The sequence below is a fragment of the Ranitomeya variabilis genome, chromosome 5, assembly GCF_051348905.1.
Source record: "Ranitomeya variabilis isolate aRanVar5 chromosome 5, aRanVar5.hap1, whole genome shotgun sequence".
NCBI lineage: Eukaryota > Metazoa > Chordata > Amphibia > Anura > Dendrobatidae > Ranitomeya > Ranitomeya variabilis.
Window position 1 is genome coordinate 219,749,859 of NC_135236.1, and position 19,022 is coordinate 219,768,880.

General features: G+C 43.3%; 1 protein-coding gene across 8 annotated transcripts in view; it reads left to right on the forward strand.

Moving 5' to 3' along the window:
• The window catches only part of TCF12 (transcription factor 12), a 358,827-nt gene that overhangs the window by 40,788 nt on the left and 299,017 nt on the right, over positions 1-19,022 (forward strand). The window lies entirely within an intron of this gene.

Below are 19,022 nucleotides of genomic sequence, written 5' to 3' on the forward strand. Positions count from 1 at the left end.
CCGCAGCGTGTGCACAAGCCCTTAAAGTTTTTCTTTTCGTTTATTAAATGCATGTATTTTGACTAAATTTTTTTGTCATTTGGGTTTAATTAAAAATGCTGCCCAGTTTCCCTTTTATGCCTCTGAGAATTTCAGTGAGCTTATTCTGAGGGTTCAGTGCCAGAGTTTGTAACTCTTAGGCTGTGTGCACACGTTGCTGATTTTTCGTGTTTTTTTTCGCGATAAAAACGCTATAAAACCACAAAAAAAAGCATACAATATGCATCCCATCATTTAGAATGAATTCCGCAATTTTTGTGCACATGATGTGTTTTTTTCCGCGAAAAAAACGCATCGCGGTAAAAAACGCAGCATGTTCATTAATTTTGCGGGTTTTTTTGCGGATTTCCCACTATAAAATGCATTGGGAAATGTCCGGAAAAAAACGCACCAAAAACGCGGCAAAACGCAGCAAAAATGCATGCAGATTTCTTGCAGAAAATTTCAGGTTTTTCTCAGGCATTTTCTGCAAGAAATGTTGAACGTGTGCACATAGACTTAGGCTACTTTCACACTTCCGTCGGTACGGGCCTGTCGCAATGTGTCGGGCCGACGTACCGACGGACGCTGTGAAATAACTGCAAGACGTGGGCAGCGGATGCAGTTTTACAACGCATCCGCTGCCCCATTGTGATGTCCGGGGAGGAGGGGACAGAGAAAATGGCGGAGGCGACGCACAAAAAACGTTACATGGACCTTTTTTTTGTGCCGACGGTCCGCCAAAACACGACGCATCCGTCGCACGACGGATGCGACGTGTGGCAATTCGTCGCAATGCGTCGCTAAGGCAAGTGGATGGAGAAAAAACGCATCCTGCAGGCAGCTTTGCAGGATGCGTTTTTTTCTCCAAAACGACGCATTGCGGCGTCCGCCAGAAGACGGAAGTGTGAAAGTAGCCTTATCTGTCTTTTTGTGAGCTCCTCTCATCTTATTGATTGAATGTTAAATGTGCATGGAAACCAAGAGCCTTTAAAAGCAAAACTGTGCAAAGTTTAATAAAACAAGTTGCAAGAATGCTTTTTTTTTTTTTTTAAAAAAAGCCCTAAACACGTGCATTTAAGTTAGATTTTTTAAAATTAATTTTCTTTAATGTAAAGCATATATACTCCCTGAAATCAAACAGCATGGAGGTTGTCAGTCACGCAGGAGCAGGCTGTGTCGAGCGGGGAATAGAGCTGGAGTGACAAGAGACTTCAGATCTACAAATAGTTCTTTAACCTCATTTGCATATCGTTTCACATGCTGATTTCTCAGTGATGGAGGAATGGACTGGTCGTGTAAAGGTATTGCTGGATTAGTGCTTGAAAGAGCTACATGTACATAAAAATAGTTTGGGGTGTGAAATTATGCAGACTGATTTACCTTTAAAGATGTTTTGGGAAAAAAAATATTAGCCTGCAAATATTACAGTATTTAATGGCTGAATGTACTGGGGAGCAACCAAAACGTAGTTTATATGCAATGCAGATATTGGACCAAATTTGAAAATCTGTAAAAGGCTATGTGCACACGTTGCGGATTAGGCTTAGGAATTTCTGGTGCGGATTCTGCATCTCCTGGCAGAAAACGCACCTGCGGATTTGTTGCTTTTTTTGTGCGTTTTGTACCCATTCCATTAAAGAAAACCGTAGGGGTAAAAAACGCAGCAAATCTGCAAGAAAACCGCAGCAAAAACGCACAAAAAACGCTGTGGAACCGCACAAAAAACGTGACAAATCCGCAGGTGCGTTTTCTGTCAGGAGAGGCAGAATCTGCACCAGAAATTCCTAAGCCTAATCCGCAACGTGTGCACATAGCCTTAAACCGCAGCGTTTCCGCAGCGGATTTTCCGCAAAGTGTGCACAGCATTTTTTTTTCTCACTGATTTACATTGTACTGTAAATCAATTGCGGATCTGCAGCGTTTCTGCACCTCAAAAAACGCTGCGGATCCGCAGAGTATCCGCAACGTGTGCACATACCCAAATGGTGAATTCCCTATATCTTTCACTGCCAAGAATGACTGCAAAAATCTTTAATACTGGGAGTAAGATGCATAGTTTTACCTTATTTATTAATTAAAATTTGCTTATATAACACTATCATATTCTGCAGTGCTTTACAGATATCCTCATCGCTGTCCCCATTGGGGCTCACAATCTAAATTCCCTTTCAGTATGTCTTTGGATGGAAACCAGGAAACCCACGTACACACAGGGAGAACATACAAACTCCTTGCAGATGTTGTCCTAGGTTGCATTTGAACCCAGACCCCAGCGCTGCAAGGCTACAGTGCTAATCACTGAGCCACCGTGGGAACTTCAAGTAGTGGTGCATTTGCACTGACCAACAGCAGCCATTAAAAGCTCATTAGCTACATCATATTTCCCCTCATCAGTGCAAAGTATGTGAACAGATTTGGCTAGGTGAGAGGCTCTGGACTGAGGTCTAAGAGGTAATGTTTCTCCTTCTGGAGAGTGATTTACTGGCCCTGTAATGCCAATGTAAGGAGGCTTATTTGGCTGTGCAATGCTCCTCTGGGAAATGTAATATGCAAATTGCCTCTTCAGACAGGAAGAGGACTAGAACTCTATAGCACAATCTGTTGGAAGCCGCGATCCTTCCAAAATGAGGCATGATGGATCCTTATCTCCCCTGACATCATTTGTAATAGGTCAGACTTGGTAGGGACACAAGAATGTCTGCCGAGTCTATTGATATCAGCAACTTTGGACGATGTTGGTCTAATGCATATTGGGGCCTTAAGAGTAGGAAAAACATTAGTGTGTGTGTGTGTGTGTGTACACACCCTCATCCATATCCTGGTATGCATGACCCCCTCATCTCTATCTTGGTATACAGGGATGTGCGTGGAGAGCAGTGAGTATTCATTGCTCTTTAATAGCGGACACACTGTTAGCTGCAGCTGCTGGGCTTTCGCGTGTCCCCGCTACTTAAGGGAACGAATATTAACTGCATTCCACACCCGTGGAAGTGGCGAGCTGTGAATATTCATTTTTTTAACACCTTCATGACCCCATCTTTTTTCGGTTTTGCGTTTTCCTTTTTCGCCTTCCTCCTTCCCAGAGCCATAACTTTTTTATTTTTCCGTCAATATGGCCATCTGAGGGCTTATTCTTTGCAGGACAAGTTGTACTTTTGAACTGCATCATTGGGTTTTAGCATGTTGTATACTAGAAAACGGGAAAAAAAAACTCCAAGTGCAAAATTCCAAATTGCAAAAAAAGTGCAATCCCACACTGTTTTTTTGTTTGGCTTTTTTGCTAGGTTCAGTAACTGCTAAAACTGACCTACCATTATGATTCTCCAGGTCATTACCAGTACATAGACACCAAACATGTCTAGATTATGTTTTATCTAAGTGGTAAAAAAAAATTTCAATCTCTGCTTTAAAAGAAAAAAAAAAGAAAAAATACAAATAACACAAAATACTTACATCAGCACAATTTTGGAACCAAATTTTTTTTTGTTAGGGAATTATAAGGGTTAAAAGTTGACCAGCAATTTCTCATTTTTACAACACCATTTTTTTTTAGTAGGGACTACATCACATTTGAAGTCATTTTGAAGGGTCTATATGATAGAAAATACCCAAGTGTGACACCATTCTAAAAACTGCACCCCTCGAGGTGCTCAAAACCACATTCAAGAAGTTTATTAACCCTTCAGGTATTTCACAGGAATTTTTGGAATGTTTAAAAAAAAACAAAAAAAAAAAACATTTAACTTTCTTTCACAAAATAGGGTAGCAGGAGAAATTGGACCCCAAAAGTTGTTGTGCAATTTCTCCGGCGTTTGACTTTTCAATGCAAAATTGACTGGAATTGAGATGGGATGCTATGTCGTGTTTGGAGAGCCCCTCATGTGCCTAAACATTGAAACCCCCTACAAGTGACACCATTTTGGAAACTAGACCCCCTAAGGAACTTATCTAGATGTGTTGTGAGAACTTTGAACCCCCAAGTGTTACACTGCAGTTTATAACGCAGAGCCGTGAAAATAAAAAATAATTTTTTTCCCACAAAAATGATTTTTTTTAGCCCCCCAAATTTTTGTTTTCCCAAGGGTAACCAGAGAAATTGGACCCCAAAAGTTGTCCAATTTGTCCTGAGTACGCTGATACCCCATATGTTGGGGTAAACCTCCTGTTTTGGTGTACGGGAGAGCTTGGAAGGGAAGGAGCACTGTTTTATTTTTTCAACGCAGAATTGGCTGGAATTGAGGTCGGACGCCATGTCGTGTTTGGAGAGCCACTGATGTGCCTAAACAGTGGAATTCTAACTGAAACCTTAACCCAAACACACCCCTAACCCTAATCCCAACCATAACCCTAACCACACCCTTAACCCGAACATGCCCCTAACCCTAATCCCAGCCACACCCCTAACCCCAACACACCCCTAATCCTATCTCCAACAGACCCCTAGCCCCAACCCTAACTGTGGGCCCCAACCCTAACTGTGGGCCCCAACCCTAACTGTGGGCCCCAACCCTACATCCTTACATGGAAAGTGCCCAAGTATGACCTATATAAAAAGTTAACCCCTGATATTGATATACACAAAGCCCTCCCTGTCTCTGCGCAAGTGCGAGATTTTGCCTGTGTGGATGACTCTGGAGGCGTCGTCTTCATCAACTGGAGCAGGAGGTTAACCATCAGAAGCCGGAAGGAGGGATAGATACCTCGACAAGGACGCTTATCAGACCACACAGGCAGGATTTATATACCACATCCCCTTGAGAAAGCGGTGCTATATGCACGCGAAATGCGTGTCGGGGTATTACCACCTCGCCTGGGGCCCTTCTCATCTTGTCTAGGTTAGAACCTGCCCAATATGGGCTCTCTAATTACCTTTCCGCTGCAGGATGTTATTTTTTTTCAGTTGTTCTTTACCTTGACTCATCCATAAGCACACTAGCACATTTTAGCATTACAGGATGCATGGAATTTGTCCAAGATTGATGTATTAGTGAGTAGTCTCTCTATGGATTCTGTTGTTTCCTGAATGGTGTCATGTTACATTCTAAAAAAAAAAAATTTAAAATCTCATGAAAATGTAAACTTTTTTTTTATTTCATCCACTGGTGTACTCCTTATTCTCATATATCTCTCCACTTCCTTGGAGTTGGTGTGTATTTTCATTGTGGGTAGACCACCATTGTGTGGTACTACTACCCTGCATATAATATGCAACTGAGGTTTGTGTTTGCAGGGTTTATATACAGCACGGGAGAGTTTCAAATGTTTTTTTTGTGGATGTACAGGGGGTTATATATGCCCCTTTATGGAATGCAGCATCGGAGCTGATATTAAGGTGCTAGTTTTAGTTCATATGAACACATGTTGACACATGCAGTACACAAAAAGTACTTGCCAGAAAACCCTACACCTCCTTTAGTGGCGCTGTATGCCTCTTGGCAAATTTCTTCTTGTCTTATTAATTTTTGACTGAAATTCAGTTCATGGAAATGTTACTGTTGTGCCATATTTAAGCCACTTCTTTATGCCAGTCTTCATTGTATTCCAAGGTATATCTAATGCCTTGGACATTTTTGATACTCTTCTCCAGCAATGAGATCCCATTGCTGCGTTGTCAGCTGTTTACAGACCATTGTTTTAGCTGTAAATTGACTGCAAAACTTTATATTTTGTTGATCAGAACCATTGTAAATGATGAGAGCTGTGTACGGTCTACTAATTAACATGATTTTTCACGTGACTGCCTAATTCTGAACACAACCACATCCCCAATTAGAAGGGGCTCTTAACATTTATCCAACCACATTACTTTAGTTTTGTTATTTTCATATTTTTTCTCAAAAAATGATTTATTTTTTTTCTCAATGGATTTGTGAAGATTGTAGGAAACATTAAAAGAAGAAAAAAAAATCTGAAATGATTCTTCTTGGTATGAACTTTTTTTCCATGACTAAAACCTGACTTTTTATAGGGTTTTGTAGACTTGTTGTATCCACTACACATGTTCTATCAGTGTTTTTCACACTTTCATCAACATGACTGGGCTTACAGCCACCGCTCATAATACAGTGAGCAGTGACTGAAGCCTCTGTGGAACGCCACTGACTGAAAGCTGGCGGCTCTCGATTAGGAACTATGTTAATTTTCTCCAAGTAGTTATGCTTATAGCCATTTAGCCCGATAGAAGTGGCCACTATTTACCCATAGATTAACAGTGTATCTGCAGGTTAATAGCATTTAGTGACATGAAAGATTCCGTTTTGTAAAAAAAAACTTTTATTGTGAAGAAAAAAACAAAATGCCTGAAAGAAACACACATTTGGTATCGCCTTGTCTATAATGACCTGTACTATTATATTACTACTATATAAAAATTATATGTACTGAAAACTACAGTTTGTACTGCAAAAAAAATAAAACTAGCCTCAACAGCTTTGCCTAATGAAAAATAGGTTATTGGTCGAAGAAAAATATCTACTACTAGATGGTGGCCCGATTCTAACGCATCGGGTATTCTAGAATATGCATGGCCACGTAGTATATTGCCCAGCCACGTAGTATATTGCCCAGCCACGTAGTATATTGCCCAGCCACGTAGTATATTGCCCAGCCCACGTAGAATATTGCCCAGCCCACGTAGAATATTGCCCAGCCACATAGTATATTGCCCAGTCACGTAGTATGCATCGTATCCCTGTTAAAAAAAAAAAAAAAAAAAAAAGGAATTAAAATAAAAAATACATACTCACCCTTCGTTGGCTCCCGGATCGAAGCGGTTACCGAAGCTCCCGGATCGAAGCGGTTACCGATGGTCCTCGCGTGCTCCGGTCTGAAGAGTGCATTGCGGTCTCTCGAGATGATGACATAGCGGTCTCGTGAGACCGCACGTCATCATCTCGCGAGATCGCAATGCATGGAGCGGTCACCGGGGCGTCGCGATGAGAGTCGATAACCGCTTCAATCCGGGGGCCAACGGAGGGTGAGTATGTAACTATTTTTTATTTTTTTTAATTATTTTTAACATTAGATCTTTTTACTATTCATGCTGCATAGGCAGCATGAATAGTAAACGTTGGTCACACAGAGTTAATAGCAGCGTTAACCGAATGCGTTACACGGCGGTCAACGCTGCCATTAACCCTGTGTGAGCGGTGACTGGAGGGGAGTATGCGGGCGCTGGGCACTGACTGCGGGGAGTAAGGAGCGGCCATTTTCTTCCGGACTGTGGCCGTCGCTGATTGGTCGCAGCAAAACAGCCACGACCAATCAGCGACTTGGATTTCCATGACAGACAGAGGCCGCGACCAATGAATATCCGTGACAGACAGACAGAAGGACAGACAGACGGAAGTGACCCTTAGACAATTATATAGTAGATCATCGTAATTGTATTGACATGTTGAATGAAGATTGCATGTCAGTTATCCCAAACCATGGTTAAAGAAGCAGCTGTTAGTGAGTATATTATTACACTCGCCCGATATTACTTGCATGTACAAACAATGCATTTAAGTAATAAAAATGTTAGCGGGATTGCTTCTTTAAAATCGTGTGTGTCTTTATGTATCTTCTTCCTCTTTCTTTTTCTTTTACTTTTTTCTTTTACTTTCTTTTTCTTTTTTCTTTCTTTTTCTTTCTGTTTCTTTTTCTTTTTTTCTTTTCTTTTTTTCTTTCTTTCTTCTTGCTTTTTTTCTTTCTTTTTTTCTTTCTTTCTCTTTTTCTCGCTTTCTCTCACTCTCTCGCTCTTTTTAATGTTGGGGCCATTATACAGTGTGGGGCCTAATTACATAAATACCGTATAGACTCGTGTATAAGCCGATCCAAGTATAAGCCGAGGCACCTAGTTTTGCCATGAAAAACTGGGAAAGCTTATTGACTCGAGTTATAAGCCGGTTATGCATTGTTCCCTAATCCCTACTCTGGTATGCATGGTTCCTTATCCCCGTCCTTGTCTGCATGGCTCCTTAACCCCATCCTTGTATGCATGGCTCCTTATCCCCGTCCTTGTATGCATGGCTCCTTATCCCCGTCCTTGTATGCATGGCTCCTTATCCCCGTCCTTGTATGCATGGCTCCTTATCCCCGTCCTTGTATGCATGGCTCCTTATCTCCATCCTTGTATGCATGGCTCCTTATCCCCGTCCTTGTATGCATGGCTCCTTATTCCGTCCTTGTATGCATGGCTCCTTATCCCCGTCCTTGTGTGCATGGCTCCTTATCCCCGTCCTTGTATGCATGGCTCCTTATCCCCGTCCTTGTATGCATGGCTCCTTATTCCGTCCTTGTATGCATGGCTCCTTATCCCCGTCCTTGTATGCATGGCTCCTTATCCCCATCCTTGTATTCATGGTGCCTTATCCCCATCCTTATATTCATGGCTCCTTATCCCCGTCCTTGTATGCATGGCTCCTTATCCCCGTCCTTGTATGCATGGCTCCTTATCCCCGTCCTTGTATGCATGGCTTCTTATCCCCGTCCTTGTATGCATGGCTCCTTATTCCGTCCTTGTGTGCATGGCTCCTTATCCCCGTCCTTGTGTGCATGGTGCCTTATCCCCTTGTGTGCATGGCTCCTTATCCCCGTCCTTGTGTGCATGGCTCCTTATCCCCGTCCTTGTATGCATGACTCCTTATCACCGTCCTTGCATGCATAGCTCCTTATCCCTGTCCTTGTATGCATGGCTCCTCATCCCCATCCTTGTATGCATGGCTCCTTATCACCGTCCTTGTATGCATAGCTCCTTATTTCTGTCCTTGTATGCATGGCTCCTTATCCCCGTCCTTGTGTGCATGGCTCCGTCCTTGTGTGCATGGCTCCTTATCCCCGTCCTTGTGTGCATGGCTCCTTATCCCCGTCCTTGTATGCATGGCTCCTTATCCCCGTCCTTGTCTGCATGGCTCCTTATCCCTGTCCTTGTGTGCATGGCTCCTTATCCCTGTCCTTTGTATGCATAGCTCCTTATCCCCGTCCTTGTATGCATGGCTCCTTATCCCCATCCTTGTATGCATGGCTCCTTATCCCCATCCTTGTATTCATGGTGCCTTATCCCCATCCTTATATTCATGGCTCCTTATCCCCGTCCTTGTATGCATGGCTCCTTATCCCCGTCCTTGTATGCATGGCTCCTTATCCCCGTCCTTGTATGCATGGCTTCTTATCCCCGTCCTTGTATGCATGGCTCCTTATTCCGTCCTTGTGTGCATGGCTCCTTATCCCCGTCTTTGTGTGCATGGTGCCTTATCCCCTTGTGTGCATGGCTCCTTATCCCCGTCCTTGTGTGCATGGCTCCTTATCCCCGTCCTTGTATGCATGACTCCTTATCACCGTCCTTGTATGCATAGCTCCTTATCCCTGTCCTTGTATGCATGGCTCCTCATCCCCATCCTTGTATGCATGGCTCCTTATCACCGTCCTTGTATGCATAGCTCCTTATTTCTGTCCTTGTATGCATGGCTCCTCATCCCTGTCTTGGTATGCATGGCTCCTCATCCCTATCCTGCTATGTATAGCCCCAATGAGAAAAGCATAAAAAGAAAACAAAAAAAACATCCTACTTGCCTTCCCTGCTCGCCCTCGCAGCATCTTGTTCCTGTGCCAGCAGCATCTGCGGCTGAGTGATCATGTGTTCCCGCTCATTAAGGTAATCAATATTTACCTCTCTCAACGCCTATGGGAGTGGAGAGAGGTGAATATTCATTGCCACCCGTGATAGCCTAGCCTGGCAGCTGCTGGAAGCTGGCGACTACTGCTGACACTATGCGCGCTATAAGAGAAATTCATATTCACTGCCAGTGCAGTGAAAAATGAATTTCTCTTTAGCAGCGGGCACAGGCTTTACCCGCAACTGCCATCTCTTGCCTCCTGTGACCCGCCGCTCCCCCTTCCCCACCGTCTTCTGGGACAATGACTCGTGTATAAGCCGAGGGAGGGCTTTTTCAGCATAAAAAATGTGCTGAAAAACTCTGCTTATTCGTCTCATTCTTTCCTTTCGTGTTTATACCATTATTACTTAGAGTGACCTAGCTCCTCTTGTTTGGGTCGCTATCTTTCAGCGGATACTCCACGTGTATCTCCAAAAGTCATACAGTCTCCCTGGATAGGGGATATCTACATCCACCATGGATTTTTTTTTTCTCTTTTCAGATTTTCTTGGACTTGATTGAAAATGACTTTTGACCTGAAAGTTCTATTATTTCGGGACTTGTTGGCTACAAGTATTGAGATACGGTTGTAATTGAGATTTCTTTTTTGTACTCAGTAATTGCTATATTGCTGAATCCTTTGTTACTTGATTGTTCTGAATTTCTTTTCAGTAAAAACCAGATTAAACATAAAAAAACCACTCTGCTTATACACGAGTAAGTACGGTAACTGCTCACTTCTGCCCGTTCCAATGCAGATCTCGTCTCTTCATATATCACAATCCTACCTGTGGGCATTGGCGCCACCACTCTCCTCAGCCCGCGCGCGGACTGATGGAAGGATGCGTGACCTGATGGGATGGAGCATTCAGAGGAGAGTGGCCACAGTGCTAGTGATGAGGGGGCTGAGGAGTGATGGCGGCACTAGTCCTGAGAAGATCGCGCATGCCCACCGGGAAGGCTATGCGTGCCCCCCCGTCCGTCACACGTGCCATAGGTTCGCCGCCACTGGTCTACAGTAGTTTTGGAGTAAAACATTCTGGCCATCGCACCATGTGACAAAGCAGTGTATGAATCGCAGCATCATGGATTGTAAGTGACACTGCAAGGTTAACTATTCTGGATAACAATATTTGTCAATTGAAACCATTTCCCATATTATTTTGGATACAAAACTATAGGGGAGTGACTGCTTTACACAAGCCACAAAGCTCTGCAATTACGTCTAGTAATCTTTAAGGCTATGTGCACACGTTGCGGATTTAGATGCGGATCCGTAGCGTTTTTGGAATTGCATCAAATCCACAATGTAGTTTAAATTGAGAATTTTTGTGCACATGCTGCGGAAAAAAAGTGCGGATTTGCAGCGTTTTATTTTCCACAGCATGTCAATTCTTTTTGCGGATCTGCAGTGTTTCTGAACCCATTGACTTCCATTGTGTCAGGACAATCCGCAGCAAACCGCAGGTTTAAAAAAGATCTGCGGTTTTGCTGTGGATGTGCCTGCAAGAAACGCTGCAGATCGGGAGGGGGAAGAGTGTGGGCGGAGATGATGTGCGGTTGTTTGTGTGTGTCTGCGTGGGTTTATGGGGGTGTGCGGGGCTGTGTGTGTCTGTGTGCGTGGTTCTACGAGTGTCTGCGGGGCTGTATGTGTGTGTGGGCTGGGCTGTGTGTGTGTGTGTGTGTGTGTGTGTAGGCAGGCATCGTCCGATGGGACTATTAGGCTATGCCTGCTACAGTGACAGCGAGCCGGATGATGGGACAGTAGTAGTCCCATCATCCATCTACTGTGTTCCAGTGTAAAAAAATAAACAAAAAAAACCCCACATACCTATAGACATACAGTACATACAACATACAGTACAGACTCAGACTCTTACAGATGCGCCATTACTGGGGTGGCTGTGAGCTGGTGTTTATAGCCGGGGGTGGGGGGGGGGGGGCAATATCCGTGGTCCCTCCCTAGGCTATGAATATTAGCCCGCAGCTGTCTGCATAGCCTTTTCTGGCTATTATTGGAGGACCCCACGTCGGTTTTTTTTTGGGGGTGGTCCCCCTATTTTAATAGCCAGTAAAGGCTAAATATACAGCTGCGGGCTGATATTCATAGCCTGGGAAGATCCATGTGTATTAACCCCTTCCCAGGCTATAAACATCGGCCCCTAGTCTCTGGCTTTTCCTCTCTGGCGCAGAAAATTGCGCAGGAGCCCACGCCAATTTTTTTTTTTTATAAATTAAACAAATAGGCTGGGGTCACACTTGTGAGAAACTCACACGAGTCTCTCGCATCAATATCCGGCACTCGGGACCGGAGCGTGTGGCTGCATGTATTTCTATGCAGCTGAACTTTCCAATCCCGAGTGCCCGGGTATTGAGGTGCGAGTTTCTCGCAAGCGTGACCCTTCCTAACGCAGATTTTGTGTGTGTGAGTCTTTATTTAACTCTTTATGACCATTTTATGTTTATTACTAAACATCGGGCTTGGTATTTTCTATCTACAGTATCTATCTATCTATCTATAGATCTGTCTATCTATAGATAGATCTATGGATCTATCTATTATCGATCTACTAGATGGAGGCCCGATGCGATTGCATCGGGAGGGCGGTAATGTCACGATGGGGCAGGCATGTGGCGCTGTTGTTGCCTAATGGCATCCTGTGATAATATAATGACTTTTGCACCAGGGGACTCATGTGCTTGACGCCTACGTTTATATGCATTGTTTTTGTCCCGGCGATGCTGTTGCTCTTCAAGAGTCTCATTTGCCCTTTGTTGTCTTCGACGATGTGCCTTTGCTGCTTTCCTTTCATTGCCATTGGCATACTTTTTAGGAGGAGCCATGTTGGCGTCAATATTTGCTTTTGAAAGGGGTTTTCCCATGAACAAAAGTTCATTTTAAAAATTGTCTGTGTCTCACCGTGTACCGAACATACCACATCTCCTGGGCAGGGGAGGAAGCAAAAGACAATACTGACATTACAGCAGGAGATCGCAGAGGATACATTTTGTGAGGTAAAATATTGTTTAAAAACAGTCAGTGACAAATTTCACCTCACAAAATGAACACACTGTGATCCCCTGCTGTAATGTCAGAATTGTCTTTTGCTTCCTCCCCTGCCCAGGAGATGTGGTATGCTCCGTACACGGTCAGACACAGTCAATTATTCAAATGAAATTTCATTCGTGGGAAAACCTCTTTAATGTGACCGGCTTCCTCTGCGTGTAGACATGTCGCGCATCTGCCGCTAGGATCAGCCAAATAATTCACTGCACCTAATTCGGGCAGGAGCAGTAAATCAGACCGCCGCCATCTTTGTGCAGACAGATAGCGACGGTCACATTAAAACTGTGCATGTGCCCCTCCTGTACTAAGATGGTGGCAGTCAGTGAATCATTCGGCTGATCCCGGCAGCGGTGTGTTCGTGACTGTGTTCCGCTAGTGGTACTGCTCAAGAGGCTGTGTGAGTGTATGTGTGTGTGTGGTGCGACAGTGTTCCGCTGGTGGTACCGCGCAATAGGTTGGTATCAGCAGCAGTTTCCTTATTGAGACACCAATCACTTGGGTGTCCCAATATGGCCGTCGGTGAACTTCCTCCTCTTGGAATTCTGGGATACAGTGACATCTGGACAGAAGAGGTAAAGAAAACATTACAAGGTAATTATATAAATCTATTAGTGATGAGCGAATATACTCGTTACTCTAGATTTCCAGAGCATGCTCGGGGGTCATCTGAGTATTTTTTTAGTGCTCGGAGATTTAGTTTTCCGTGCCGCAGCTGAATGATTTACATCTGTTAGCCAGCATAAGTACATGTGGGGGTTGCCTGGTTGCTAGGGAATCCCCACATGTACTTATGCTGGCTAACAGATGTAAAACATTCAGCTGCGGCAAGAAAAACTAAATCTCCGAGCACTAAGAAATACTCGGAGGACATCCGAGCATGCTCGGGAAATCTCGAGTAACGAGTATATTCACTCATTACTATCTATCTATCTATCTATCTATCTATCTATCTATCTATCTATCTATCTATCTATCTATCTATCTATCTATCTATCTATCTTTCTGTGTGTGTAAACATTCTTCCATGGAGTATGTAAATGAAGAAATTCATATTCACTGCAGTGCAGTGAAAAATGAATTTCTCTTTAGCAGCGGGCACAGGCTTTACCCGCAACTGCCATCTCTTGCCTCCTGTGACCCGCCGCTCCCCCTTCCCCACCGTCTTCTGGGACAATGACTCGTGTATAAGCCGAGGGAGGGCTTTTTCAGCATAAAAAATGTGCTGAAAAACTCTGCTTATTCGTCTCATTCTTTCCTTTCGTGTTTATACCATTATTACTTGGAGTGACCTAACTCCTCTTGTTTGGATCGCTATCTTTCAGCGGATCTATCTATCTATTGATTTATCTTTCTTTCTGTGTGTGTAAACATTCTTCAATGGAGTATGTAAATGAAGAGGTCGGACAAGAAATGACATCACAATTTTTTTTTTGTTTTTTTTTGTTTGTTAAATACTAGATCTTTATTTAGCTTAAAAAAAAAAAAAAAAAGCATACAAATCCGCATAAAAATTCGCATCAAATCCGCGCAGATTTTTTACCTGCTTTTTCTGCCACGAGATGCAGAATCTGCGCAGAACATTCCACTGGCAAATCTGCAATGTGTGCACATAGCCTCAAGCTATGTGCACACGTTGCAGATTTCCTGCAGATCTGCAGCTTTTTTTTCCGTGCATAAACGCTGCAGTTCCGCAAGTGATTTACAGTACAATGTAAATCAATGGAAAAAAAAAAAATGCTGTGCTAATGAAGCAGATTCTGACCTGCGTTTTCTTCCAAGAAATTCAGAATCTGCACAGAAAATTCCACTGTCAAATCTGCAACGCGTGCACATAGCCTGAGGAGTTGTACTCTGCAAGACATCACCTTCTTAAAGGGAAACAATAGATTCATGCTGCCCAAACCATGGCAGCATTACTCAAGACCTGTTGCAAGATTAATGTTTTACATAGTTTGAAACACTTTGTAGTTTGAAACACTTTGAGGCTTTGTGCACACGTTGCGGATTTGACACTGCGGATCTGCAGCTGTTTTCCATGCGTTGTACAGTACCATGTAAACGTATGGAAAACAAAATCCGCAGTGCACATGCTGCAGAAAAAACCGCGCGGAAACGCAGTGTTGTTTTTTCCACAGCATGTCATTTCTTTGTGCGGATTCCGCAGCGGTTTACACCTGCTCCTCAATAGGAATCCGCAGGTGGAATCCGCACAAAAAACACACTAAAACTGTGGTAAATCCGCATCAAATCCGCGGGTAATCCCGCAGTGCTGTTTACCTGCGGATTTTGCAAAAACAGTGCAGAAAAATCCGCAACGTGTGCACATAGCCTGAAAATCCATCTGTAGACTAAGGGCTCCTTTCCACTTGCGAGATAAACGTCTGAGTCTCGCATGTGAAAACCAAGCTCTGGCGCCGGCACTCCAGAGCGGAGAGTGCGGCTGCATAGCAACACATGGAGCTGCATGCTCCGCTCCCAAGTGCCGGCGCCAGAGCTTGGTTTTCACATGCGAGACACAGACGTTTATCTTGCAAGTGGACAGGAGCCCTTAAAGGAGAAACCTGACTAGTCAAATGCAGTACTGAGCTGGCTTTTCCCCGCTATGGCTCCATTTGATTTAATTGACAGGTTTCTACCATGTGTGTGTATACACAGAGGGACCTGTCAGTCAACTGGAGGAGGGAGGGGAGAAAACAGCAGGGGGTCACATCTGACTACTCGGGTCTCTTTAGTTCCGGTACAGCTTTTCAAACCATGTTTTTCTCTGAAAATATACCTGGCTGCAAATGGTTTGGGCAGCATGAAGCAAGTGCCTCACTTAAAATAAAAAGAATAAAAAATCAGAGGGTGGACAGACTGTGCGCTTTCCCTCAGACCCATTCTCAGAGGAGCACTCCTGGAACTGCTGCTACCTATAACTATATCGGCATGCACAGCACTAAGATTTAGTTAAACCATGCAATAAATAAAACAAAATTAGAAATCTTCACACTGGCTACTGAAGCTTTTTTAGACCTATACTTTCTATCCGTTCAGGAAAAGTTTTCAGCAGGCTCCTTTTTAGAGTCAGGGTTAAAATGATAGGTCACACCTCAATACACAGCTGATAACACCGGATCAACCAGTGCAATAGTTGATGTCACAGCTGACCCTGCTCCCCCTGCCTTTGCATTGGCCTTTGCACATGATCATTAGATGCTTTAATGGAAAAGATAGGGTCAGAATTGGACCATTGGGTATCAGCATGTAATGTTTCCAGAAACAAAAAAAAAAAAAAAAGCCTCCGTGGTCAGTGTGAAAACTGCGGGATTTTTAATTTTAACTTAAACTGTTAGGGGAAAAAAATTGTGTGTGTAGTAATTAGTTTAGGGGAAAGTGTTTTATTTTGACATCTTGCTTGTAAACATCTGGTTGTTCTCTTTCTGCATATCCATGTAAAGCACTTCTGTCACTTATGGGATCCACAGCAATTCCAGATGCAGACGCTGTAGAAGACCTCATCTTGGAAATCCACACTGAACTTGCCTCTGATTTTCATCAGTTACACTACAGTGTGGAAATTGGCAACAAAGCGACAATTATATGGGTTAAGGATTTTTACAGTATTCCATTAAATATCTGAGGATTTTTTTTCCTTTTGACTGAACAGGCTATCTATATGCTCCTATGTCACTGTATACCACAACTAAGGGAAATGGCAGTACACTACAAGGGTCTGATCCTGCAGTCATACTCTTCCATTTGTCTCCATTTCTTCCTCGCATACAGTTGTTACATTGGGAGTGGGCACAGATTGGGGGTATATGCCCACAGAACCAGACTACGCAGGGCATACCAGACATGGGGAACACAATTTGCAGCATTGCCTTATTTTTTAATTTTTGAATGCATTAGAACAATAGAAATGGTCTGAGGTGTGTGTTTGCTTTAAATGAGTTATATAGAATGGTTTTGATCTGATCTATTTGTGCAAACACTTGCAAATGCTAAGACAACAAATGCAGTGCTGAAGCCTTTCAGAATGCTGATGTTACGTCCCTTATTGACATGAGTTGCATGTAAATGAGCTAATTTTGGCAAGCTCTGTAATAAAAATACAAAGTGTCACTCCCTTTGACAAAGCAAAAATAATTGAGCATTATGCTCGGAACAATGGTATTTCTCATTTGAGCATGAACACCACACACTGCTATTTGACCAAAACTCTGTGGCAGAGGTCGTTATATTGTATCTCTATTTTTAACCTTTTCTGTACATACTATACTATGTTTGGAATAACAGAGCACATTTGTCACGTAGAGTTCTTGCGTCAGTCCTTCTCATCTATCTTCTGTTTGCTCAGCGATGATAGTTGTGGTGTGCGAGTCTAGTTTCTGCACGGCATGGTAGGATAATCAACACAATAAAACCCTTTGGTTGCATACGTAGTATGTTTTTGATCCGTTATTGTTATCCAGCCTAATTATATCCTGCTTTCACTATGCAAAGCGTAATTACGGTAAGTCTGTATCTATTGTAAGGTTTTAAGGCTGGGGTAATTTCAAGGGATTTTCAACAGTCTTGGGAACATGGCTGTGTTGTATTCTTTCAGCAGTAAGGCCTTAATCACAGACGTCCAGTTTTCACCTAAGTGTGGTTTTCACAGATGGCATGTATACCCATTATAACCTACGGCGCGGTTTACATGTCAATGCAAAAGAATTATGGATACAGGGCTGTTTTCGATTAGTCATGGATCAAAATTTGCCATACAAGTCTATTGGTCCTTGAAAATCATGGTCAGCACACGGATGGCATTAGATGTATGGGTGCTTTGCAATACATTTTTCATCAATGAAAATCACTGATGAAACGGTGATGGTAAAAACTAGTATACTGACCACTGATAAAACTCTAATCCAAAACCATGATGAACCCTTTTTTTTATATGTCAAAATTTATATTTATAAATGAGGCTTAATGGAGAGGTGACCTTTCTCATCATTAAAGAGGTTGTCCTTGAATATGAAGAGGAAGTCTGAGATCAGCTGCAGCTCGGGTTTCCTCTTTGCTAAATTTGTCCGAAGGCGGGGATAGTGACCCCAGCGCTGATTTGGGGCCAGGATCACGTATCACAACCACCACACGGGAGCCCCAGGAGAGCGACTGCCGACACTGCGAGAACTGCACCCGCAGCTAAGTGAAAAACAAGTAGAGGGGTTATTCAGGACTGTATTTTTTAGTATGGGCCTAAGAACTAATAGGTAGGTAGTTACTAACTACCTGCCTGTTCTGCCCAGCGCAGATCTCTGCCATCACAGAGCAGTCCCATATAGCTCCTTCTGGCGATTCTGCGGCTTCTAGAGTCACAACAGCAAAGCAGTGACTCCTCTTCCGCTCTGCTCTCTTGATGTGGCGTGACTACCGTTGTCATGATGGAAAGCCGGCTCCCCACTGCGTAACTGTCCAATCAACATGACTGCAGCATTCGCGCTCCATCGGTAGCAGTTCGGAAGAGAAAGAAGTTCACTTGGAGCAGCTGAATCGCCGTCAGGAGCTGTCAATGACCGCTCTGAGCTGGCACCAGATAAAACAGGCAAGTACTTAGCAACTATCTGCCTATTAGTTTTTTGTCTCATAGTAAAAAAATAAAATATACGATAGTCATGGATAAGTTCTTTAATTGTGTTTTTGAGTAAAAGTGATTCCACTATTGGCACATGTGGGCCTTTATCATTTTTAGGTGAGATATTTCAATGAAGAGAAATGATAAAATAACAGAATATTTACTGTTAAAACAAAAATCTAACTGAGTTTTTGATAGGTCATTGATATGAGATCTGTAGGGTCTGACACCACCAATCCGATGAAATTCATTCTGGCAGCAGCTGGAGTACTGCTCTTTGTCTTCCATGAAAGTGTTTTGCCCCCTAAAGCACTACATCCTCATCGATCATATATTTATTGGTCATGTCGAAGATGCCCAACTATGCTGCTAACAACATGGCCTATCAGGTCTTCATCTTTTCCCCTATATTCTGTCTAAAATTGGGTCACCATCTGCCAAACCATTTCCATTTTAAAGGGAACCTGTCACCCCGTTTTTTCCGTATGAGATAAAAATACTGTTAAATAGGGCCTGAGCTGTGCATTACAACACTGTATTTTGTGGACCCCGATTCCCCACCTATGCTGCCGAAATACGTTACCAAAGTAGCCGTTTTCGCCTGTCAATCAGGCTGGTCTGGTCAAAAGGGCGTGGTGTCTTCCCCCAGATCTTGCTTAGTTTTCCGTTGGTGGCGTAGTGGTTTGCGCAT